At 43.1% G+C, this 27,700-nt stretch overlaps 1 protein-coding gene across 6 annotated transcripts in view; it reads left to right on the top strand.

The window, feature by feature from the left end:
• Window positions 1-27,700, top strand: part of SPTSSB (serine palmitoyltransferase small subunit B) — a 406,770-nt gene that overhangs the window by 316,665 nt on the left and 62,405 nt on the right. The window contains exon 1 of one of the 6 annotated variants that reach the window (XM_069618478.1): window positions 1,672-1,829. The exons of 4 other annotated variants lie outside the window; for them this stretch is intronic. The gene's annotated coding sequence lies outside the window, so the exon portion shown is untranslated. Of the gene's footprint in view, window positions 1-1,671; window positions 1,860-27,700 lie in introns of those variants that run through there. One more of the 6 variants, XM_069618476.1, reaches the window with a different exon arrangement.

Here is a 27,700-nt window from a genome sequence, read left to right as displayed (position 1 = left end):
TTCTAACAAAGCAATGGCTTGATCTAATGCATAGTCCTCTATGTCTAATGACCTGGATTTCATGGCTTTTGTACTAGGAAACAATCTTTTTGCAGCTCCGGGTGGTGCTTTAAGGTCACTTGTTGCGCCAAATGTAATGCTAAGGTAAAAACAAATTGCTTCGAAGACAGCGTGCATGCATGCATGCCACCATTGATGTGTCTATTCTATCTCCCAGCCTTGGCGCTCCTACAGAAACACTACACTGGTCTTTAGGTGTATTCCCATGGAGACAGACATGTAGTCTGTTTTTTTTGCATCATTGGTGTGGCCAGGATTTCTTGTAAGGGTGGGCCTGCAAACTGTGCATGTTGACCAGGGCAGGATCCTCCATAACCAAAGGAGATACCATTCATTGTATTGTGGTGTTTTCATCAATTTGCACCTACACAACAGGCCACAGTTTGATTTCTAGGTTGTCTGTTTTGACTAAGGCACTTTTCTGTCAAATGTCCATTCCTGTTTTACTAGAACGTAAAGTGATGTGCACCCCATACAATTCTCCTCTGGGTGTTGCTGGTTTCGGCATTGTGCTTCTTCACAATCTGTGATAAGGACACCTGCTTGTAGTTCTTATTTGACAAGGGAATGCATCTTGTTTGTGTGATGTGATAAGATTTTAAGTGGCACGAAAACAAACACATTTTATAAATATAGTAAGCAGCTATTGTAGGAATAAACTAAAGTGGTGGATTTCTGGGGGGGAGGGGTAATTCAATTTGTTGTCTTGAGAGAATGGATGTTATGGGGACGAGAGCCCAACCCCCCAGTCCTCAAGACCAAAGTGAAGCACTCGTAAATTCACACTTACTAAGGAGACTCGCTGCATCACAGTGAATACCAGTAGCATAATACGTTTTGAATTCAAGCATGTGCATGTTTTATCCTTTGGTACACGGCTGTACAATGCCTCAAGTGATTGCTGAATTTGAAACTTCACACGCCTGCTGAAGGTAGTAATGCAGATTAAACATGATCAGCTTTTGTCACCTAATATTAGTCCCACAGTGCACTGTAAATCCTTACACTATTTGTTTTGCGTGACATTTTGCATTCCTGCGTTAAGTGAATTCAGAACTAAATTACTAGAATGCAATAAGTCATGACTGGTTTACACACCTGCCAAGGCACAAATTCAAACTCTGCACACTACTTCTCCAAGTATTGTTGTACTTCAGGGTTGCACACAATCCAGAAGACCTTGCGTGATAGTCATTTGTTGTAGTTTGTCATATGTAGGTGTCTTGCACTATGCATAATGTGCATAGCCTTTGTAAATCGGCAATTAACTGTGTTAAATGCCTTTCAATAGATGTCAAGGCTACCTGTCTGGTTGAGCGGGGAATGTGACTGTTATTGCGGGCTTTGTTTTGATTGTTTTTAGAAGCAGAAGGACTCGCTGGAAGTCCTGTCGTACTGGTAAAACGTGCAGTATTTCAGAATACTGCCTCTATTGTTGCTCTGCACTGTTGTTTTGTCACCATGTATTAAGGAGAAGGAATTGTTCCGCTTGTCCCCAGTGGAGTCCAATGGGACTGCTCAACGTGGAATAACCATTTCACTTAAATCTGGCGGATAAATACTCTTCGGGAATCCGGTGTCGGTAATTCGGCCAGGCCGTGAGTCCTGCTATTACGCCAAACTTGTAGCGAGGCGCAGGATATTTCTGCGCGGGGCGTAGTGATTTCTCATGTGGCAAAGAACGCTGAGATGGATGTGCAGCTTCGTGTGACTTTCCATTTTGAAAAATGAGCATCTTGAAGACAGAGAAAGGCAATGTTTCTCAACAGGTGGTGATTCTGTGTCCAGCCTCCGTTTGTGTACGTTGAAGGCGCTGAAATGGGTGACATTATTGTTAACTAATCTAGTAAAAGCCGCTGCAGTTTCTCAGACCTATGGTGCTGCCGGGACTCTGGAGGTTTATACCCCTCCCTCCTTTGTCTTCTGCACTCTGTGAGATTGCACGAAGCGTGTTGACAGCCCCCCGTCCCCCGGTGAGGAAAAATAACTCTAAAACAGCCGCAGCTTCCCAGCCCCCGCCCCCGCCCCCACCCGCATGTTAACAGGATGGAACCAAGAGAGAACAGGGCAGGACTGCCTGGCCCCTCAGCCCATCTATGCTGCTGCTTCACTGAAATCTTTCAATACCGCGTAGTTTCTCACACTAAAACGCTCTGAGCTAAAATCGAGGCACTCCTAGAGCAGGTACCTACAGGAAGGGGAGGTACACAGGCACTGGCACCTCTGCATGGATATAGTGTAAGACACACCAGCAGCAAAGGGCACAATGTACCTGCTCTTTCCTTTCCCTGTCAATCTTGGGCAGAGGGCACAGGGTGTGGGCAAAGGAGAGGAGAAAATCCAGTCTGTGAATTCTGCAGGGTGCAAAGGACCAGGAAAATACCGCAATTTGTGACTATGATATGGCATTTATAACGTGCCTAAAAAAAAAAAAAAAGTGCGACGAGGCAAGGGAGGGGGAACAGCAGGAAGACCGAGACAATGATCTTAGTAGGCCAGGTGCCATTGAGATTGCACAAGTGCAGGGGAAGAGGAAAGGGGAAAAGTGTGGGGGGGTGAGCGAGGGGGCAGTGCAGTACATGGGATCAACAGTAAAAAATAAATAGAATAAATAAAAGCAATAAGCAAAAAGTGCAGCCAGCTGGTGGCAAGTGCAAGGGTAAGTGCAGACATTAAGTGTCAAGTGCTGGTATGGGACTGTATGGATACAGAATACAGTCCCCAAGTGCGGGGGTTGGCAGGGAGGCAGTGTAGAGGTGCAACTGGCGGAGGAGGGGACCTGGGCTGAGATCAGGGGGTGGCCAGGTGACCAGTGCATATTCAGTTTGAACCGGGAATTCAGCAGGGGAGAGGGGGAGAGAAAACGGAAGCAAAGAGGAATAAGCGTAACTTACTGACCAACTTCTTTTGTAAATCGAACCTATTTCTGCAAGTGTAATTCAAGGTTAAATCAGAATTCTTCCCGTTTCTCAAACATTATCCTTCTGGAGTATAGGCATAAGCGGATGCACACACGAGACCAACTCAATCCTGATACTTCAGTGCTTGCAAGTCTATAGGGGTAGGCTTTAGAAGTTGCACCATGGCATGGAAGTGAGACGCTTTGGCTATACCCTGGAGCAATAATCTGTCTCTAGCATTAAAGAAGTGTAGTGTGTGTGTGGGTAATTCTTTCACGGAGAGCCATTCTGCTGTATGGATTAATTTGTAGATGTTGGAAAGACATTGACACAACATGGAAGATTTGAGTTTTAGTGACCAATGCCAGTCTTGATGCATGTTACCCATGATCAAGGTGCCCAAAGGTCAGGAGATGCACAAGAAAGTGAAAATGTAAAGCAGAAAGTCCCTGGCACTCAATGTGCACCAGACCGGAGGTTCAAAAGTACTGCTGCAGAGAAATGGTGCAGACAAGTGGTCTGCTCTGTAAACCTGTGGAAGTCTTTCTACATGCCTTACTGTTGGAGGTGCTGCTTAGCAGTTCCCACTTGCTGTGGACTTACAAAAGATCAGTTGCTGTGCGGAGCAGACAAGTGGTTTGCTGTGGGCAGTGCAGTGTGAGCTTTTGCTGTGTTTCAGTTGTTCCACGTACATTTGTAGCTTTTGCTCAGAGTCAATTAGCATCTGGAAACCCAGTACAGGTTATGGAGTGCCGTGGTGAGTCCTTCCTCTTTTTTTGGTATCATCATACATTTGCTGATTTGCTTTGGAGCACCGTCCACACTTGCTTGACCGGAGAAGAGAAATATCCCATTCTCTGTTCATGTTTATTCACTGTGGCTACCATGTACAATTTGCAAAGCGCGAGTCTCTGATATTACCCTAGAGCAATCAAAAATGACTATGCAGAATGGGTTGGGGGCCTGACTACTCAAAACTCATTCATTTGACAACAGTACACCAAGGTGTGATCTTCTGATGGTCCGTCACTTGATATCCTCATTGGGGGAACAGGGGTGATGAATTGACTGCACTAGTGGTTAGCTCCTCGGTGCACACAGTGTTCAACTGGGCACCTCTATTGCCTTCATTACTGACAAATGATAATGACTACATGTTGTCCTCATCATCGATGAAACGTCAAGTCACTGACTTTTTCTCCAAAACCCATAGCTTGAGTCTGAGGGACTTGCGGACCGCAGAGGCCCCACTACCGAACCTAGAACAGTTTGAGCAGTACGCTACACATATTGCATCCCTGTAGGCTGCTCAACTGTCCAACCACCTGGTATCCACTGATCTGGAGAGTGACCTTGCATTAAGTTTCATCCTCTATGCTCATGCCCTGACTGATTTGAAAGTACATGAAAATGCGGGAAGGGGGACTAACAAACATCAAATGAATCAACCAAATCTCTTTAAACAGGTGGGTCCACATAAGGACGCTAGTGATGCAACTTTAACGAGTGAGTTGACGAAATGTGGTGTAGTTAAGGTATTTGAGTTGCTAAAAGGCGAGGTGTATATTCATTCTGGGATCCTACTAGAAATTACTGTAGACTAGGCTCCTGTGACTCATCTTTGGTGGGGCTGACAGAGGTGGTAAATAACACTGTCCTGGCCGCTATGGAATCTATTAAAGCTGGACTGGTGCACCATTCAACACTCCTAGGAGACTTGAAATCAGCAATGGTGGAGCAAACAGAAAATCTGCTCCTGCATTGAGGCCATACAAATGGGGAAATGACGCTATATAAATGACTACAGTACAATGCAATACAATGTAAGTGGCCTCCAGATAGCGTCCAAGCGTGAGGAGCTGAAAACAATGGCAACTGACAGTTACATTTCAACGGCCTGGAGGATACTCCATTGTCTGATTCTTCTTTGGAAGAGTTCTGTAGGTTGGTCCATCTCCCTTGTGAAGTGGAAGGAATCGCCTTGTCAGTGGACCTTACAACGAAACCTGTTGTAATGAAAGGGAACTAGGGAAAGAAGAATGAACAGGGTGTTAACTGCCCTCAAGGAAGGGAGAGTCAGGAACAAAATCGAAGTCATGATGGGCCCTAAGGGGACGAACGAGGTGGCAAATTGCAACGTGTTTGGGGCAATGGAATGTATTGAAGCAGAACTGCAGCACCATTCTATTCTTTTGGGCGAGCTGAGATCAGCAGCATCAGCACAACCAGAAAATGAAAACACTGTTGCCTGCGCGGTGGCACCCAGGCAGTCATCAGCTGCAATGAACCAACACTAAGGGCCACTGATGTAGAGTCGGATGAATCGGACGATAGAGTCCATGTTGGAAGAGTTTGTTAGTCTGGCCCACCTCCCTTGTGAGATGTGGGAAATGATCCACATGTGGACCTCATGAGGGAACCTGTTACATTTAAAAGAAAAAAGGAAAGAAGGAGGGACGGGGAAAAGGCACCCTATTAGAGAGTACCTTAAGAGCGCAAACACAAAAACATGAAGTGATGCAAACCAGAGAAAGGCTCAAAATAGAAATTTTTATGGCCTTATCCCTCAGTAGGACGCAGCAGCGTGAAAAAGGCAAAGCCCGACCTCAGGAGAATGTGGTTCCTTCTTTGAAACAAATGCAGTATCTATTTATTTTCACAAAGAGCATCACTAAACCACAGATGGTAATAGCTTCTGCTAAGACAAATGATATTCCCTTTGTAGGTGCCCTGGAAGTGGCTTATCATACTGTCCCGACCACCTCTGAGAGTGTTCTCAATACACATGATTTTCAGCATAAGACTGTCCAGGAAGCCCCCCTCACTATAAGACCCAGTGATATGGCCTAAGAGAGGGCAGTATATATGACATCTCTTCAGTGGAACTGCAAGATTAATACTCTAGTCCCCTGATCTCTAGGAAGAATGTGGCGACCCAATGTGGAGACCCCACTCTAGATTTCTTGAGTGGGGGGCTCAGATCAAGTGAGAGCAATCCCCCCCTCCACCAGTCACATGGTGGTGAAGGGGCCCAATAAGAAGGAAGGAAATGGTGCCACCCATGAAAGTTGTGATCGTCTTTTAATGGAATGTGTCTTTGTGGGAGAAGACAATCTAATCAAGAGCAGAAGCACTAGTTTGTCAATACTCCATAAAATACCAGCATTAGGAATTATCAAATCAGGAGACATTACAAGAGTTTATTTAATCTTAGAAAACAGATTGGATATTGCAGTGATTAAAATATCTTCAATCCTGGTTCGTAATCCTCTGTTGTCCAATATTGACAATCTAAGAGAGAGGTGTATCGATGCAAGTTTCTATAATGACTGTCGAATTGTCACCAGCGGTTCTGAGTTGACCACAGGACCCAGTTGGAGTCCCATGTCTGGCAAAACACGCTTTCCATCAATCGAACCCTTTACAGAGGGGAATCTGTATCTGGGCCCCAGAAACGGCCATGGATAGTGATCTATAGGGCTGTACTGACAAAATAGGTTTGTAGTGTTGCCTTTTGGGCCCCCCAAAGTCGAACCCCTTTTCACCCACCCTCCTTGTATTCATGTGATCTGGGTTAAATGCTGATTATCAATGTATGTAGTAATTACTGAGAAATGATCACGGGAGAGTATTTTGAATAGCATTTTGAAAAAATCAGAAAATAATTTCTGCCAAATTCTTAACAAGAGATACTCCTCCAAGTGAGACTCCAGGAATGGCCCATTCGGGAAGAAGTATGGATTGACAATTTTACTGATTTAAACCAATCAGTATTACCAGTCTGTGCATAGTGTGGGCTCATGGGACATCGGCTTTAATCGGGGGGACATTGAGCGACTGATTTGAAATCTTACGCAGTCTAGAGCCCCAGACCCAGTGGTCTCTAACGCCATTTTAAAGATTAATCCCATTTTTTGGGCCTCCCTACTGTCTAGATCTGTCTTTTTACACCAAAGGTTCCCAAACTCCTGGTGCACAGATATTTTCGTACCTATATTCAAAAAAGGTGAGAATTTTAGCCCCTCAGACTATAGGCTGATCGCTCACCTAGATGTGGACTCCAAAATGTTTGCATCTCTCATCTGGGCCGAGGTATACCCATGGGTCGCTGTCATGATGCCTGCCCCCGGGAAACCAGATCAGGCCCAGCAACCCCGAAAGCAGGCATCATGCCATTTTGAGCGCGCCCAAAGACCCCAGCTAGGGGCTGTTTGGGTGCAGTCCTGGCACCTATGGCGCCAGGCTCATAGTAGAAAACCCCACCTGATGCAGACCATGCTGCATACTTACCTGATGCAGACCATGCTGCATACCTACCTGGTGTAGACCAGGCTGCAAAAGGCCTCAAGCCAAATGAGGCTTAGGAGTGACTATTTTACCTGAGGCACTACTTTTTACTCGGGTGGGGCTATGGAAGGATACTTACCTGGGACTTCTTCCAAGGCTATTTAAACCACGCCCGAACAGCAGCACACGCTTCGCGTTATTCTGCATCCAGCAGCGTAACGCTCAACGTGCCTGCAGCAGCTTCCAGTCTTCTGCCACGCCCGCTTCAAGCCCGGAGCTCCTAGAAATAAGAAGAAAGAAGGAGAAGAGGTTAGAACAGGAGCATCACAGTAATCCTTACCTGAAACCTTGATCCATCACGCACTCGAGCTGGAAGCAAGAAGTCACACGTGCGTCGCCTCGCATCTCGTGGCGCCGCGCTGAGCTCGCCGGCCTTCGCTGCATCTCCGCATTCCATCGCAATCTTCAGCATCTCCCGGCCGCTCGCCGACACTTAGGGAGACAAGAACAACAAGGTGAGCTAAGGGAAAACAAAAGGACAAGTAAGCAAGCTACCCCCCAAAGACTTACCTGATTACCACATTGGGTGCTTAGCTCATCTCGGGTCGGCGTAGCTTACACTGCATCTTTGCCGTACCCCGGCCCCTAAGGGGAAAACAAAGGGCTATAGGGGAAAACCTATCTCCACAATAGACTTACCTAAATCTTACCGGTTGCCATGTGGAACTCTTCGTGACCGCAAACCGGCAACCTGCAAGGAATCGGACAGAGTGAAGATCAGACATTTTGAACTCTTTCTACCTACCGTCTCACGGCGCCTTGCCTGGATTCTTAGAGTCAATACCGCTCTGGAACTCACCAATTCCTCCACACCAGTGAAGTAATTGGTCATCTACGCGCCCCTGCGTTCGTTGCAGGATGGAGAGCTCATCCTTCCAAACCATCAGGTGAGACTAAAGAGGAGATATCAAGAGTGATCTGTGGGAAGACAATGGGGGGGGGTGGGGAAGGTGGGTTAACGCTCAATTCCATGGGTGGTTAATCCCCTTTCTCCTTTGCAGAAGGATATTCCTGCGAGTCAGACAAACTAGGCTGAGTGGGCCAGTCCAGTCAGTCATCTCGGCGCTATGCGTCACGCTGCTGGAAACAACAGCGGCCCAGTTTCCGATCGACGCCCCCGTGGGAGCCAGGTGAGCGTAACAGTCGCCCAATGGGTGTCCTCAAGTCAAATCAAATTGGCTTCAGAAAGGGGGTTGGGACCATATATCAGGCTTCATTATTGATCACTTGCAGCAGGCTATTTGGCAAAAGCATGTTTCTGAGATATACATTGTCTCTATCGATCTTTCAATGACATTTGTCAGAGTTGAGAGAAACGTGCTTTCATCCAAGCTAAGAAAATAGGGAATGCCTAATCACTTTTTGTCACTTTTGATTAAATTACACTCCAAAACAACACTAAAAGTAACGTTAAAGCAAGGGGGAAACTTGTCATCTCTACCATCCAAGCAATTAACAGGTTGCCCCAGGGCTGGGTCTTGGTGCCCTTATTATTCGATATCTACTTGTCAGACATTGGCGTAGAATTGGCTGATGCAGTCAGTGTTTGTTTCCCCCTCTGTGTTTGGATACAAAACATTCTGGCTTACCTACGTGGATGACATCCTGCTTTTGGACCATTCCAAGGTCGACATTCAGAGTTTACGGAAGCCAATTAGTCACTAGGCAATGGAAAATGGTTTAACAATGAATATCAGAAATTAAAAATGATGGCGTTACATGTTGGCCACAGGAAAGCCTGAGGTAATTGGACAATGAACACCCAAAGAATTGACGAGGTCCGAGACTTAAAATACTTGGCATTTAACATCTGTGAAGTAAAGGGCAAGGCGTTCTTGATTGACCATACCATTAGTCATACTAAGCAAATGCTGTTCCAAATTTCCAAATGAAAGTTTTACATCACCAGTGCTTAAGTTCTATGAGATGAAGGTGGTCTTAATGATCTCCTATGGTTTGGAAATACACTGCCAGCTGATCGAATATAACTTTGATTATGTTGACGGAATACTGTGGAAAAGCACATTAGGATTCCCGAAATCAGTACCTGTTATTAGAGACAAATTGGGTCTCATTTCTTTAGACACCAAGGTACTGTGGAAGATAATCCTTTTGTGCTTAAAGTTAATTCAGCCACCCCAGGGCTCTGCTTTTCAACATATGCACCAAGTTGGGATCGCTTGTTTAATATTGCAGATTTCACCTACACAAGGCTTCTAGTGGTATTGGAAAGGTAGTCTTCAACCCCATGTTGGCAAGGAAAACATGTTTTAACCTTGATTGGATCGACACTGGTGAAAAATCATAGTTATAAGTACTACAGACATCTAAATAGAGCAAATCGAAAGTTGGGCTTTTAGATATGTGTGAATTTAGTTTTTTATACATTTTTCTCTTTTTAAGTGAAATGAATGTGTTGAATGAATTAAGGAAATATAAGATAAACGGGTGTAAATGTGTGGTGTTAAGGTCTTTTTATTTAAGCCAGAGACACAAATACATTTAAAAAAATACCTGCCACATGAACAAAAGGTGCATGTGCCAAAACTCAATGAAGAGAGCTTTTGAGACAACAAAAATATTAGAAGGCACATTGAGTGGGTCAAAGAATTTCACCTAAAGATCCGATTTATGAGAGAAGAAAGTAACGTGAGTGAGAATCAAAACTGGCCCATCTCACAAAAAGTTAAATTGCAAAGGGCATTAATGTCAACTTGGAAAGCAATAAGAAATACTGGTCTTAGAAACGTTTACATGGCCAGTGATAAACCCATTTTATTACAGCTATTGTTGATTTCCACCACAAATTGTGTCAATCCTCTAAATAATATTCACTGTCCCCTTTGAACTCGAGCTCTGATATTTTTCAAAAGTTAATGTTAGGTAAAATGCTTGAAAGGATTCCAATGTGGTCTTAAGCAAGTCCTAGTGCCATTTGCTCTATTGCTCAATTTCAATCGCAACTGTCAACCTACACCTACTTCCTTAGTTTTTAGTTTTTGGGGATGCACTACACGGCCTGCTTTTCCATTCTGAAGGGTAATGATTTCAAGCCTAGAACCAGTACAATCTTAAACTGCCCTGGACAGTTTGATGGGTGTCAACTAAAACCACATTATTTTCTTGCCTATGTATAATGTTTCAGCAGAGAAAATGTATACATGTGTCTATCTGATGTGAGACATACAATCATATTTATGGCTCGCACATCATGCTTTTGACCTTTATTTGTATAGTTTATTTGACACCCCATATTGACACATTTGACTGGTCCTATCTTTCCTACTCTACAAACTGATGGTTTCTTTAATAATTAGATATACTCCATAAGGGTAGACCTCAGTACGGTCTACACTTCAAGAAGTACACATTGCAGCTCAGAGCCACCCAATCGTCTGCTCTTGTCCAACGTCACACAAGCCTCTGAAACAGTGTTGGGCAAGATTCATGTCTCCAATCAAAATATATTTACTCCTCCTGGGTGGCACAATTCAAAGGCCTTCAAGTTTTGTCGATCTCGCTCAGGCGGCACCATTCTGGAGTCCTGGAAATGTGCCATTTTAACAGTATTGAGGAAACCAACTATAGATCCAGGTTCCTGGACAACATCTACCTCGCATGTGGTCTATCTTTCAGTGCCAAGGATTTGGAAATGGTATACTATCCCTCCACCCCAATTATCCTTCCATGTTTAGAATCCAACTCTCTGCTGAGTAACCTGCAGTTTTCTTTTACAGTGTGGAGGCGCTGACGCTGCCTTTTGAAATATATGGGGCTTGCTGCAGCCTCCAATAATGGGAAGGATGGCTCTAAAATACGACCTGATTCTTTTTAAAAATAAACCACATTTATCATGAAGAGCGGCTCCATTTTCTTTCTTCATGGTCCGCCATTGGAGGTACAGCCATGAAATGGATTTCACCATTTGTACGGCACTGCTCTCTTCAAGCCAAACTGGGATCTTTTCTCTTTAAGCTGTCTCAGCATCACATCTCCAGTTCCATAAATATCTCCCTTTTACTGATCTTCATATTTAGCCATCAATGCACACAAAACATTGTTTTCTCAAGTCCATATTTTGATGCAAAAGTTCTTGCCAAGGTGAAACGGATATCCTGATCATGGGTTCTGATGTCTCTTCCTATTCCATTTCCTTTGCTGAGCCATGAGCGCAGATCCTATTCCAACCCATAATACTGTAATTTGAGAGTGATATTTGACAGTGACATCTCAATGCTCTTGTAAATATGGTCCGTAGGAATGGCTTCTACCAATGCTGTCTCAATACCATCCTTTCCTTTCTGAAGCTCCCACAGAATATCTCCATAACCTCTGCAGTGGTTACCTCAAAACTAGGTTACTTCAATAGCCTTTACACTGATTCTAGGTAAAATTGCTCTGAAAGTTCCCTAACTGTGCTGCTCAATGTATATTTGGTTTGCAAGGCGTAAGGAACAGTAAAGACAGACACAAGTGATCACAGTTCAGGGGTGTTTATTGAACAATGAATTCAGGGTGGAAAAACGCGTAACCTAAATCTAAGATGGTAGCAAGCGTCAACCATCAAATGAAAAATACGGCAGTCCTAGTGGTGTTGTGTCAAATAAAAGGTCCTATACTAAGAAAAACCTATTGCCAAGTCCTTACAGCTATTTATAGAAAGAGTGTGGGATAGGGTTTCAATAAAGAGAGAGGTGTTCTCAAATTATAAGTCAGGATGTGATTGCCACAGGTCTCCCTTCCCCACGTTTTCAGCACTGGACAAGGTGGGACCAAGGAGCACAACACACGCTCGAGCTTACTCAGCACAAGCCAACATTTCTGTTCCAGCTATCGGGTCTTTTCTTGTCATTAAAAACTCTCTTGCCTTCGAGGGCCTGATGTATTCAACAACAAACAAACAAACAAAAACTTTTTTTCCATTATTCATGTTGGATGATGGCTTTACCCCTGGGTCCCCCTCATGTTTCGTATTCAACCACTCAATTGAACAGTTCCTTTCTCAGTGAACTTTGGGTGATATCTTTTCACCCCTGGATCTCCCTCGACCGGGCTCGGACACACTTGATAAGCAGGATAATTCACTTCCCCTGGTCTTCCAATACCTGTTAGATTCACAAGTCTTAATGTCTTTTTAAACAGTACTTCAGGCTTTGTTCCTGCCTGAGCACCCACGTGTTGCTGGACTTCCCTGTTGCTGGATTTCCCCCTCTTTTCAATAGTGTCTTTCAACATTTATTTTTCCTTCAACATAGTTTGGTTTCTTATCGATACTCCCCTCGGCTCACTGGCTGTGATTATCCACTTGCCTTTCTTTCTCTTCACGACAAGGTTGTTACCACAGAGACCAGCGTCCTTCCCCGGCTTGGTTACCAGCGAAAGAGGGTCTCATGTACCGTAGACATCTGTTTCAACACACGTTGGCTATTGTTTGCGTTTTTAGGTTTCCATCTGCAGAGATTTCATTGGCCTTGGTTGGAAAGGGCAAGGTCGCTTCTCTCCTTGTCACCCTCTCGGTTTGTGCCGTCTTTCTCCTCCTCTTCAACTGGCATGCTGGGTTAGCTCTCACGTTGTGCGGTCTACCTTGCACATCTTGTACTCTGGTGCTCCACCTTTTATCCCTGTGGTGAAGGGAAAGGGCTGTTGGGCTTGTGTGATTCTGGGAAATTGCCTGACTTTCCCTGACCCTTGTATTGGGAGAGGTCAGGGAAATGGCTCTGATGTTAGTCTGTTGTCTTCTGTGTTGTATGAAAGTGTTTGTTTTGGAAAGGGGGGGCATTTATTTGGAATATCCTACGAGGTAGGATGGGGAAAAGGTGTTGAAAGGAGGGGGACACTGCGTCTCACCTGTCGGTGTCCCACTCCCACTCCCCAAGCACCCCCCATCCAGGTGATCCTCCCTCACTGGTCCACCCCCAGGAACTGGATCCAATAGCGGTGCCTGTGTCCTGGCCACCTGAACGACAGATCCACGGGGGCTAGCTCGGGAGACACCTTCAGGTTTCTCACAAAGGCCATCACCACATTTCTCCAATCTTGAATGCCCTACAGTGTCTCATGATCATGAAATGAGCTCGTTTTAGGATCTTGCACTTCAAAAGTAGGCCCAGTTTTATCTCCAGGTGTACTCTCCATCCTTTTCATTCTTTATCATCTGACTAGACTTATGATCTCCTTAATGGAATTTCCTACCTGTTCAAGAGATTATCACTAGAAACACAGTGGTAGAATGTCACATTCCCCCTGGCTTCAGCCTCTGAAATGGTCTCCTTGCACACATATGAGAAGGCATATGCTGAATGTTACTCCATATGATCCTTTTAAACCCTGTCCTTTTCTCAGGAATAATGAAACATTTCTTGCCTTGGTCCTCTTTTACTCATCAATAGCCTAATACTGCATCTGACGCTGAATAAGCTCTTCACCACCTCCAATTGTAAGGCCTTTACAGTTTGTTTAGTCATTCTTGCACGCCTAAAGACTGCCCAAGGCCGGATGATGGTTGCCCGGGTTAAAGGATCTCCTGTATTCATATGAATGCCAGGGTTGTTATGACCTCCTTCCATATTCCTAGTCTACTCTCCTCCACCCTTCTCCCTTTCTGAAGCTGCCAATGGGTGGACTAGAGGGCTGTGCAAATCTCTACATCGCTAAATTAAAAACCTTTAAGAGTGGGTGAATATGTATCCCCCGAATCTCCTTAAGATGCCTAGGGCTAATCCAAAAGTTTTATCATAATTCCTGGTGAAACCTATGGTCTGAATCCATTTGAGAACATATTTTGGGCTCACCATGGATTCAAAAATGTTTTTACTTCAAAAACTTTAACATTTAAATTATGTATGATCTAAACAAATATGTGCCAGTAATAAGAATGTGTTCTGTGTTTTGTCGTTTTACTTCACACCATTGTTTTGCTTCACAGCTTTTCGTTCTTTGGGATAGGGAGGTTTTGCTGCAGGAGAATTCATCAAGTTCGATGTTATTGAATTTATTTCTATGAACCTTGCTCCAAATATATGTGGGCAGTGGGTTTAGGGTAATAACTAAAGTAAGGGCATTATGGAAGAGGTGGTGGGGGGTCTCCTTCCCGCATACATTTGTGGCAAAATCTGCCCCCCAAAAAATGTGTTGAAATCACATAGAATCTAGGTCTTACATTCTGACGTAAAACAAAAATACTCAAATTGATAGGGTGAATCCCAAATTACACTGTAAAGGGATGCCCTACCTTTTTGGGAAGGGTTTTAGCAATATATAAAATAGTTAGTTGGATAGTACAACAGTTCAACCAGTGGTACAGTAAATATCAACATGTTTCTGTTCTCAACATGGGTTGGGAACATTCGTCAGGAGGTTGGTCACTTTGAATATTCTATACAAATCTGGTTCTTCTTTTAGTGAAGATTTTTCCAAGTAGTGACTGGTGGAACTGCTGATGAAACATAAAAATAGGTAGAGCTATAAATGCTGTATTTCTTATAGACAGTTATATACTGTTAAGCTAGGTACAGGTGTACAAGTTACCTGTTCCAGTGAGTGGATATGGTCCTTGGCCAGGTGGGTCCTTAAATTATAGGCCACCATCCGAAGAAGGGATCTTGGTTCTATGCAACTTAAATCTGTGAAATGTCAAATTTAAATTTGTAAGGACCATGTGTTCTGCGTTCCGAGTTTCCGTTCATGTGCTCTCTCTCTGATTTCATAAAAAGTTTCTTAGCTTACCTGGTAATTCTCAGGTCTATTGTGGTGTAGAAATTAATAGGATCTGGCTGCAAAAGCCACATTTTTGCTCACTGCCGTGAAGATGATAAAAGGAATCTTCTACAGGTCCTTTGATAGCCTAGCAAAGGGGAATATTTACAGTTCCAAAAGCTGCAACTACCAATTGGTTCTGAGACCTAACCAAAAATTCCTGCCTTTTCAATAAGGTGCTGAGCACGAATCTGTTGGGAGTGTGACAGTGTTGTTTGGTCTCTGTGGATGATCCAAACCGCAGACCAGATTGGCTGGGCAGTATACAACAGGTAGGAGCTCCAAGAACCTAATTGGGGCCCATACACTTGAAAGGAGCACTGCGATTGCTGACCATTCCAGGCAGAGTATTTCCAAATCTGCCACCATTGCCGTAGTTCAGCAGGAATCCCAGACTCTTCTGCAAGCTCGCTGGGCAAGACTTTGTGTTGCATATATACTCCCAAATTCTCAGCAAATACTGATTGAGCAGATCATGGACCATTGAACAAGCAACCTCCCACTCCGTTGCTTTGTCAGCCACAGTGCCCGTTCTAGATCAAGCTAGTCCACATGCCCTTAGCAATGGTGCCCCATGAAGAAACGCCTCCATTGGCATGAATATTCATCATTTGTGTTGCAGTTGTTGGGCCGATTGCCTTTTCTGGTCAACTCAAACAGTTGTTAAATGATTGGCCCTTGCACTTGCTCCAGGATGCAAGTGTAGCATTTGGTTCATTACACACTAAATCTGTTACATCTTACTTACTTTACATGAGGAACAGTGCTGTCTGCTTTAATAGACAAGAGCGCGACCTTGTAAGCGTTCAGGAATGGAGAAGTCACCTGATAAGCAGGCAAAAGCAATGTGAAACCGATGGATGCCTAGAGTAACATTCAAGATGGCCAACATGTGTCATGACCTGATTGGCCTAGCCGCTGATTTGTATACCAGCTTTTTGCTTGCAATAGTAGGAAGAGAGTGGAATTGTGTTGCATTCGTAACATGAGAAATTAAGTACTATATCACTGTACACATCATTTGCTCAATATGTTTTTATACAGTGTTAAGACTTTGCTGGAACATATATTTTTTAGTGGTGGTATGGTCTTTTGTTGATGATTGTTTCACTTAGAATGGTAGGGGTATTTCTCATTGCTCCTATCATTATCAATGCGGAATTTACTAGATCGGACAATCAACAAGGTCAGGGACGATCCGTTGGAACTAACATAGATCATGTATTTGCACAAACAACAAGAACTCCACAGTAGCAAGACATTGGGAAATGAAGAAACGCAACATTAACCAAATTAGGGTTCAGGTCCTAGAAGTGGTAAGACAGAGAGACAAATATGAGACAAATATGAGGACCTGACCAGAAGACTCAACCAACGAGAGACCTACTGGATTGATAGACTGGACTTGTTAAAACCAGGCGGGATCAACAAAGAGACGAACTATGTATGCTTTCTGTGAAGGATGCACACTTGGTGATGTTGAAGGCAGTATATCTATGGGCGTTTGTTTAAGAGACTGCTTTGAACATATTTTCCACACATTTTTGAATATACTGTGGGGGTGCTTTCCTGTGAGGCACTTCGGTCCAAGCGGGACCCAAGGCAGAAGCTGGAACTCCTGCCATAACTCAACCCACAGTTGAGCAGTCTTCTACAGGACATTAAGAGTGATCGAACAATCAAATGTTAACCCATATTGATAAAGACTAATGTAATGTATTTAGTTTAAGTGTGCAGTATGTTATAGCGACTGCCCAACTACTAAGTGGAAGCTATACTCCATTTTTGCATTCAAGATTTGATTATGATTGATAATGTATAGCGATTTGCCCGAATACAAAGTGAATGATACTTTTCATTTTCTGTATTTAAACACATGAGCCGAACAGTGAATAATGTTCAGGAAATCTACACACACGTGATCAATGGGGAGCAGTGCATAGTAATACCCACTAATATATGGTACAACGTCTAAGGGTCACACACACCTACAATTTTATAAACATAACCGCGCTACGGCTGGGTACACGTAAACGAGCAGAAAGCAACTATCCACCCACAACCTGCGCATGCGAGTTGCTAAGTTACGACAGTCAACAAGCTAGAAAACCAGCGTCTGTCACAGACGACGGTTTTTCGCAACGAGAGACACCACAGAGTATGGAGGGGCGACAAAGGTAACCCAGAGGGGGATAGCTAAGGGAGGCGAGTTGGTCAGTAATGAAATAATGTACGACTGTGCGAAAAGCAATAGTAAACAAGTCTGGGTTACTTTTAATTTAACGAACAGGTTGCTTCAATATACCACGGGGACTAGAGTGAACAGAGGCTTAGTGCAGTGACAACACGTAGGACACAGGCAGTGCCCTTTTGGAATACAGGTACACGGAATACACACTATGAGCTAAATTGACACCCTATTGCATTTTGTCATGTCACTGAGCCAATGGACTCATTATTATTAATTTCTATTTGTTTGTTTGTTGGTCTATTTTCTTGAATTTGGACAATCTGGATACCAACTGGAAACGGTGTGTTACCACATTCATTTAATGAAATTTTGCATATTCATTTTGGCTAAATGCATTCATCATGGCCTAATATGGGGAAATGATATTATATTGTGACTTTCCTTTTGGATAAATTATGTGAATCACTTGATTGATGATGTTAAACATCTACTTTTGTTTGATAAAATGTGATAAATATATAGTGCCTAGGAGCCCTGAAGACGGACACATGTCCGAAATGCATTGGCAAAGAAATGTGTTGGCACTATGAAATTAAGGAATGCCTATGCCTTATAAATAAAGTGGAAGACAAGAATCTTCATAATTTTACATAAACTGTGAATCTAGTTTCTATTTTGATGTGAACATTATTGAAGACAGTCACAATTAAAAGCAACTCCAAACAGGAGAGCTGGGAGCGAGCACACCTAGGATCAAATTAAGTTCTGATTCTTTCTTTTGTTTGGATGTCATAACCTTGTGCCAATGCCTCAAGGTGTGCCCCAAAATACATGAAGAAACATTGAACCAACATTTAAATACATAAGCAGTGCCCACCCCTCCTATATAATGGAAAAACTGTGGCAGCCATCATATCTACTGATTCAGGGCGAGGAAACCGTGGGCACATATTCTGCCGTGGACAACATCTATAATTTTATAAACTGTTGCATGCACCTCACAATCCGCATACCACTTGATCAATCTCTTCACAACTCTGTAAAATGAAGTATTCGCACAGTACCAGGCAAGATTGTTAATATTAGGTGGCCTGGGGCCCATCATTTCATCTTACTTGGCTTCATTGACTTGGGTAGTGGGAACTGCAAGCACTGTTGCAATGTCTTTTGTTTAATAGTGGTAGCAGAGAATGATTTCTAATAATTTCATCTGATATCCAATTTGGCGGGGTGAAAGCATTAGCTATTTTTATTATAGTGAAAGGAGGTTGGTGAACTAATTCTATCTCTGAAAAAGGAAGCCTGCTAAACAGACACCCCCTTTCTTAAAATCTCCATGTCAAAAGCATAGTGCATCCATGTACCTCGGATGCACTGGTCTCCCGACATCTGCAGCTCCTGTTTTCCATTGAACCGAGATACAGGTCACATGTGCATCCCAGACAACTGGTGTCACCCAAAATCACTGCATGTAGAATAACGATTTTAACTTTGCACATTTCATCTAAATTACAAATGCCTGTCTTAATCAGTCTGATAGGAGGGAAATCTCTAAATATAAGTCATGCCCGGTTACTGTATGGTGGCTGATAATGGCACGCACGTATCCTGCCATTCAGTATCCTGCAAGTGTCAACCCGGTGAGCCCAAGCCCACATATGCCAGGGCACTGTATTCATGGCTAGCCTAGGTGTCTCCAAGACTACAAAGCAATAGGCGGAATGTTTCCTTTATTAAACCCCAGAGAGGAATTCTAAAACCTCACCTCTAGGCCCAGGACCTCGCAGTAGTAAGTCTCCAATTAGTTCTGCCATTGCAAAGCCAGCCTCACATCGGAGTCCGCCAAATCAGTGTTCATTCGAAATCATCAGGTCTGGGAAAGTGGTGGAGGTATAGCAGACAGAGACGGAAGGTAGGCCTGAGAAGGGGTCCCACCATATTACTTTTCTGCCTGTGCTCTCTTCCTTCCTGTCGCCTCCATTTCCTGCAGAGTGAGGAATTCTGGGTAGGATGTGAGGATGCAAGTGCCACTTTTTACCTCCACAGAGATTGGACACCTTGCAGCCGGCTTGCTTTGGACCAATCCAATATCACATTTTGCCTTTATAAGAAAGGGAGCTCTTGCCACTTAATTCCTATTTGGACACCATGAAGCAAAATACACGTTTGGACCTCTGGGAGAGCAGCAGTCCACTCCAGAGTCCTCTGCCATAGAGGTGAAGGCAGAAGACCTAGGGCGGCCTGGCTCCTCACTGGAGGTGAAGAAACCCCTGTATGTGCCAGCCAATCTCCATGGACTGGAACTGCAGAGCAAGAAGGACTTGCCGTGTCCTGGATCCCTTGCATTGGGTCTCCAGGCAACCTGAAATTCCAAGAGCAGTTGGAATTCGGTTTTCCGACTAGATCCAGTTCCTCCCCTCTGTCATGGTTATTACATTGCTTAAATCCACACCTTGGCATAATGCTTTTATGTATTTACCTTCTATTTCAAAGTCTTTGCTCAAAGTGCCATTTGATTGTATGTGATCAGTGACAAACGATTAAGAAACAATGACAAAATAGTAGCAGGATTTAGCTGGTGCCTCAACCCTTTCAGATCCACCACTTTTCGCAATGGCCAGCTCCTTTACCTTACCAGTGGTGTTGGTGGGTAGCAGTATCTTGTACAGCCCCCTCCACCTGCAGACTAGCAACGTTTTCCACTGGTGAACCTTTCACATGGACTTAGTCACCTAGTTTCGGTGTTCAGTGGTTGACACGCTGACTTCGGTACCTATGCCAAGGCTTCCATTACTTGCAGTGTATATATTGAAGTTTATTGGAGTACTCCAGCATCATGTTATCTGTGAAATGGGGACTTGTGGGAGTATTCAGTGATGGTGATGAGAGAAAAGACAGAATACAAACCCATCAAGTCTTCATGAGGACTTAAACCAGACTTCTTGTTCATCATGGCACAAATGCTAAAAACTACTATGGGTAAGGTACCTTGCCAATTGTGACCCATTTCAGTACACAATTTAGCTAGCTTACATTTAATTTCCCCATTATACCACTCCAGTGGCTCAGCTGACTGAGTACGGTGAGGGAAGTGCAGTTTCTGTTGTGTCTAAAGTGCTGTGTGTAGTTTTAAGATCTGATTGGAGAAGGGGGATCCCCTGCCACTATTTATATTCACACAGACTCGAAAACTGGTCACCCAACTTCTTATATGCAATTTAACTGCTATTGTACCTTGAACCTTGTTACATGGGTATGCTTCAAACCAAAGCGGAAAGGTATCGACAATGACCAGTACAAACTGATAACCACATTTCAGTAGTTAGGTGTAATAAACCTGGATGTTTACAAATCTGGCCTAGGATCTATGGTGCACTCCTGGGTTGCTTTCACTGTTTTGCCTCAGTTATGCTGCTGGTAAATCGTGTATTAGTTACAGTATGTCTGGAGACTTGTGGAATATTCTGATATTCTGGGGCATACCGACAGTGGTGTTTTCTTTATTAGTGCAGGGATTCCCACCCCCTTGCTTTGGGTGAGATGTACACCTTTAGATTAACAATACTGAATGTTAGGCTAAAGGTTCACCTTTCACCAAAGCACTGTGCCAGTCTGCACGTCCGACCTGGGTATGTTTTTGGCATGGGGGAGCTGTGCCCCTGCCTCTGAGCAGGGATGCGTTCCCTCCACCCCCCGCTGCGTATTATTTTTAATGTTCAATATGGAGCCTTTCGGGTTCCTCAAAATACTTTGTAATAAGGACATCAGAAAATTGGACCAGCCAACTCTCGTTATTGTGAGCATAGCGCATGCGTTGAATGACAGGAAAAGGGACCTCCCGTGTTCATCAGCGTGCTCTAGAAGAGAATTGGGACATTGAATATTGATGACCTGGCATTTTTTTTTTTTTTACTGTGCACCAAAGGTAAAACAAAAATAAGTGTTATATTGATAGACTGGCCTACGTTGGTTCAGCCAGTCTGGGCATCTTGTCTTAATGTCGCATGGCATTTTTACTGGCCAAACTAACGTTTATATTGTTACATGGGGATATTAGTAGAGCCAGCATGGACATGCTTTCTTTTAGAGTACCATCACTGGCATTTTGCACAAAGCAAACATGGCTTTTTTTCTTATATGGGAATCCTAGCACATATTTTTGCAGGCAGCATGAACATGTTTTTTAAACTGGCATATATTGTAGGACAAGGTTTCATGAAAATACTCCAGTTCACTATTGATCACTTGCATCTCTTCGATAATTTCATGAGTTTACAAAACCAATTGCAAACTGCGTGGCTTTACCCAATTTTTCACACGCTGTGCTGTAAAACCTGCCCGTTATAAGATATATACATTTGCTTGGAGGGGGAAGGTTGGGGGAGCACCCCTCCAAAGGTCGCTTAGTTGAATCAGGCACCCTTGCCTAGCTCGGTTGCTCTCGACGATTTGTGGGAAACCTTTACGCCGCTCGCAATACAAAAAACCACCACCAACCACTATTGGGATCTCGTTGGTTGTTAACTGATAGTCCCTGCCCTGCTATGATGCTGTGCCCTTGATAATGTACTCTTTCAGGCATACATATAGTTCTTTTGGGATGCTTTGTGACCCATGGGAGCTAATGCAGTTAATACCATTAGTGTATCTTTTTTGCAAGCATCATAAGAAGATGTTGAGTTTAAAAGGAGATTCCCTGGATACTGCCCCAACATAGACTTACCTGGAAATGTTAAATGAATCCAAGTCCTGCAAGAGTTAAGAAAACAGGCTGGGAGACTGTGTATACCTTTGGGAGCCTCCTCTCAGTACTGTAACCTGTAATAAGAATAATTAAACCACTATTGACAACTGGAGAGCATCAGGATATCCACGATAGAGCAGGGATCTACTATATTGAACTGGGGAGATGAAGGTGGATTGCATGATGGTATAGTTGCCGGATTTGGGACCACCTGGAAGGATGGTAACCCTGCTTGGAAATCCTATATGATCCCTTGGCAGGATTCACTTATTTGAACAAGCTATGTGTTGTATATACATTGTACTTCATTGTCAAGTGAGAAAAATAAACAGCTGAGAAACTATAATAGTAATTCAGTGGGTTCTGTGAACAATTGGCACATTTTGGGTTCTGTGGGCAAAATCTCCTGCAGGGTCACTAACTGATTCGGCATTGTTGACAGGAAGCTCATGGAACACTATCAGGCGTGCAATGTATGGCGCAATTCAGTTTGCATATCAGGTCCTGCCCTAACAAGGTAACTGGGCTTGGGGGGCTCAGCAAAAATGCATGTATCTCTGTGAGGTGGTCTTTTGAGGTGCATGTTTAGTGACACGATGTGGTACTGGGGTATTACAATAAACAACGTTGTTAATAGGGATGGGGGAAGGAAGTATAGCTGGAAAGCTTTCAGATTATGCAGGTGGTGTACTAACTAACTCTCTTTTCGGAGAAAAGACTGCCGTTGTAAAGCACCATGCATATAGGGGCCATCTTGAGCAACGTGTACCATGGGACTGTCTCTCAGGATGTCCTAATGCTGGGGCACTAGATGCTTTGTTTGACATAAAAGATGATGCACCTGGTTTAGGAAACCGTGGTGGATCTGAGAGTGGGGGCAAAATGTTTTTTGGGGTCGGTTGGGGAATGTGTTCTTCTAGTGGCCCTTCCATTTTCAATAATGACAAAGGGTGGGGCTTCCAAAACCTATATTCTGGAAATTCTATGGTGATCCCCTTCCTCCCCAGACTCTCCTCTGAAACCGACCGCCTCCCCCTAGAGACATCTGGTTTTGGGAGCGCTTGCTGCTGAGAGTTTGGTCTCTGTGTTTTCTTTCATTTTTATTCCCGGCATGCCCCATGGTGATGAGCAACCATAACCATTACCTGCGATAACCATTTCAGATCAGGGATTTGTTTGTCAACCTGCACAGATCATTTTTGTTCTGCAGTTTTGGCAAGAGTTTCTAAGCAAAGGTGTTTGCCGCAGGTTCTAGTGCAGTATGCAGTCTTTTCAATTTTGCCAGAGCACTGTGAAAAACACACTTCCAGGTGGTCCTGATATTCCACAGGGAATTCCTCCTTGTTCTGTTTACATTTGTTAATTTTTTCTCCCGTGGTTGGCCACTGTTTCATTGGTCAATAGCTTCGAATGAGTCGTTGGCTGATTTCAGTGGGAATTATTACACAAATACATCAGCTCATATCGGCCCTTAGGGGATTCTATAGCTGTACCACTCTCTGACGTTCCTCTGCATATCTGTTTTTCTACTTTATTTGGAAATGTGTTGACTTTGTTTCAGAGGCCCCCTCAGTGTCCTCGGTAATAGTTGTGTCCTTCATCAAGTTTCCCTCTAGTTGTCATAGAGGGGCTTCAAGTAGAAGCTTCTCTCCTCTTTACCTCCCTAGTTGAAAGATTGCTGGAAAGAAGTGTTCATAGGAATCTGGTGTGTCCGCCTCCCCAGGCACTTTGTTTGGAGAATAGGTTAGAGGTCCCGCTGTGGGGAGGGAGCTGACTCTGGGTATAGGAATGGCTTGAGTACAGAGCAGGGGCAGATCTTGGGCAAGTGGCTGTTGAGCTATCAATGGGCAAGTTGAGGTGGTGGAGGGAATGGTTTCTGGGAGCATTGTGTTGTGGCGTAGATGGAGCAGTGGAAAGTGGAATGGGCAATATGTTGTGCATTAGATTGACATTTACTAAAGACATCTGTTCTATCGTCGCTGTCTCCTCATCCTACCTATTTTATCCATCATGTAAGAGCAGAGGAGGAGCTGGTCCTGAGTCTACATCTTTACCATTTGATCTCAGTTTTCTAATTTGGCTTTTTTAGTTTTAAAAAATAAATTGGACCATTTTTAATTGGACTCCTTTATCTCCTTAATTTGGGGACATTGTATCTGAGTGATGCTTCTTTATGCCAATAAGTGTATGTGCCCCATGGTTTTGGTAATATTTTACCCTTTTAGGATCTTAGATCTTTAATCACGAAGTCTGCTATCTTTGAGAAGGAAATGATTATGCCATTTACCCTTCTATAGAGCAAGCCGTTCTTGTAACCACCTACAGGTCCTACTGTTGTGTTGAGTGCACATCAAGTTTTCTGGGATGTTCATAGTTAGTGAGTGCACGAAAAGTATTCACTCATGAAGGCTCCGGAGGAGTGAAGGGGACAAAAAAATCAGTTGGGTCATGGTGTCCCCTTACCTCCAATACCAACTGCCACGGTAGTTACTCTACTTAGTGTTCCTTGAAGCCAGGATATTTCCAGCCAGATCAAATTCATGCATAACTAATCATAGGACTCTGGTGTTTGAAGTTCTCCCTGCCGGTCATCGCTCCAGGCATCTGGCTATCTGGAGTCGCCTACAATTCTTAATGACCGACATAAGATTCATGATTTACTGACTGATTAGTTACTGTGACTGACTGGGAATGTTTCTAATACAGTGCCTAAACTTTTCTTCCTTCTGTCCACCCTGCGTCCTCACTACTCCTAAGAAAATAGTTCCCTTTGTAAACTCAATGAAGGAACAACACCTGTGCTCAAGACTCCGGATAAATATGCTGAAAGAAAATTAAATGTGTCTCCTACCCATCAGATGAGATGCTGCACGGATGGGAGGGAAACGGTCCACAAGCTGTCAATGTCCTCTTGGGATGCCAATGGGTCCGAGTCACGGTGCCAGATAGTGGAAGAAAAACGCAACTCCTAAGGTGGAATTCGAGTATTAAGGAACACAGACTGTTTATTACATTGCAATGCAATATCCCCTTCTAAACTGTATCAAACTTGAAGAGGACTGTTTTTTTTATATTAGAGGTTAGGATTGTGCCCCAAACAAAACATATAATTTACAAAAAAATCCTAGAACCTCTCTGACTGGCTCCCTAAAGGATCAGGGCTTTAATGCCCAAGGAACCTTTTTTAAGCCGCCCTACTCATCTGCAACAGATAACACTCACAAATATTATTTGTTAGGAAAAATATAAATGTCTGTGTTTTATTACAAAAATTCTTTTTTAAATTCCAATCATAAAACTAACACCAATATTTAAAAAAACAAAAAGAAAATAAACACCTAAGAGAATAGTGTGTTAACCCAACTGAATACTGTGAAAACATACAATTAAAATATTGAAAACCACTTCAACACATAAAAAGAAAAATAATTACACACAATTAAATATGGTTTCATACAAAAATGTAACCAACATTAAAATACAAAACATACAATTGTATACTAAACCAACTGGTTGACACTGAGTGTAATATTAGCATCCATGTAGATGTAAAATTATGATATTTAGAACCCCTATTTTGGTACTGGGATTCTTTGAATATCTCGAAGTACAATTCAGCTGTCAATGCTTTATTGAACCTGTGACATCATTCTCACAGTTGTTTTGACCCAACATGTTTCATTCCCATTATCCTAAAGAGATTGGTAAAGAGTAAATTCTTCAGCGGACTACTTATTAGTCAACAATTGGTATGTCCATAACTAAATATGTCCAATCAACGATATGTGCAACTTGATGCAGACGGGAAGGCAGCTCTGTTTTTGAGTAGCTTATAGTTATTGTAGAGCAAGAACCTCACTGCCAATTTGTAAGTAGTAGCAGGGGTAGTGGAGCTTATTCTTGTGCACGTAGTCAGTTTTCATTGTGCACTATAACGACAGCCCCTATCGTGGTGTGGCTTATATATAGTGGCTGCAGCTGCGTGTAACTATTCCACAAAGTCCTCTTGACTGACGAGAAGCTCTCGGGATAGCTCGGATGTGGCGAGTATATCACGAGCCGAATGCTCCAAACTCTACCCGGCACCTCTCTGATGCTCCGTTCGTATGGTGAGCACATGACTTCCTTCTAAACTGCACACATAAACTGACCATGCCCCCCAAAAGTGCTCAATTGAGGTTTTTTTTTAGCTATGCCTATAAACTCAGTTTGCCCTGGGGGAGCTAACAATCTGGGAAGATGGTGGTCTCACCTAAATCCGTTTTGGGCAGTGAACTCTCGTTAGTCCATCTTTACTTTCCTGTGCATCTTACACTTTACATGACTGGATTCTTCTTAAAATGTCCAGACTCATCAATAAACTTGAGGGCTACAGGCCACTATTCTCCAACACTTGGCATGCTGTAATTTTCCATCTGTTCACAGGTCCACCTTATCCCACTTAACTGCACCATTGTTCTGTCCTTCACCGCTTCTCAATGCCAAAGCCTTTTAGCAAAGTGGGTACCTTCTTATCTTGATAGTATCCCTAACGGCTGCTGCCTTACACTATTGTCTGCTATTGTTTCAGTGTATCTATGATTTTAGTCTCGATGCTAAAAGGTAAGATGAAATCTAAATCAAAGGAATGGTATTTATAAACCCTCACTTCCTTTGAGGCTCGGGCACATGCACTGATCAACAATGAGGCAAGCTTTAAAACAATTGGGAGTGATTTCTCCAAATAAATATCGAATATTGCCTCCTTGCCACTACACCCAGATGTTGAGCGTTTAGCTCAAGTTTTCTCTAACCCACTCATGAAACCATTCACTTTAATTCACATTTGGACTACGCTGTTCTCCGGCTGATTATTCTTAACCTTCCAGCGTTGCCTCAACAAAGGGCTGCTGATGGTCTCCCCTGTCTGCATCGATTATTGCACATCTGTGCCTCCTTATGAATCTAATGATTTACATGCATGAACTGGAGTTAAATTACATTTTTTTAAAGTATTATTAATCTGTGTACCTGTATGATCTGTAATCCCACTACAGATTTGCAACAAAAAGAAAACGTTGCTCTGTCCCTAATGTTTGTTTTCCTTTATAAAGCAATTTAGGTTTGTTAATATTCAGTGTCATTTGTATAAACAACTTCTTCCCTAAAATAAACGGCTAAACCCTACACACAAGGAAAACCGAGTAGTACTATACCTTTAACCAAAAATTCAACATTTCTTTCGTTATTTATTTTTCACTGAAACATGTTATTTCTTTTTCGTTATAATCACTGTATTCCCTATTAAATTAAGTACATATGCACATTGCAGAGTGCACTGGTAATGTGACAGGGCTCAAAGTCCCATACTGAATGTGTTATTTTTTGTATAGCACAAATACTAGAGAGATGTTAGATATTTGAGACGACATGCACACTTTACTTGGTTCGTGGAAACTGGTATTTATATATTTGAGGTCTGTGGGGATTTTTTTTTTTTTTTAATTTGATGATCAATCCTTAAATCCAACACAGTAGTATCTGGTTTTTGAGAGCCCAGGTTTGTGAACATGACAATATGTGTTTTAAGAGATGCCGTACAAATGTTAACACGAGCTAGAACCATCCCACGCAAGGAACTTTGACAATTCCTGATTGTCCCTGCGTCTATTAGTAAAATAATGTAAATGTTTTCAAACAAAGTGGCTGGATGATAAGAGAGAG

Source organism: Ambystoma mexicanum, chromosome 10 (assembly GCF_040938575.1).
Source record: "Ambystoma mexicanum isolate Mex_15411 chromosome 10, UKY_AmexF1_1, whole genome shotgun sequence".
In the NCBI taxonomy this organism is placed as follows: Eukaryota; Metazoa; Chordata; class Amphibia; order Caudata; family Ambystomatidae; genus Ambystoma; species Ambystoma mexicanum.
Note: the sequence above shows the minus strand (reverse complement) of the source record. Positions and strands in the feature narration are given on the sequence as shown.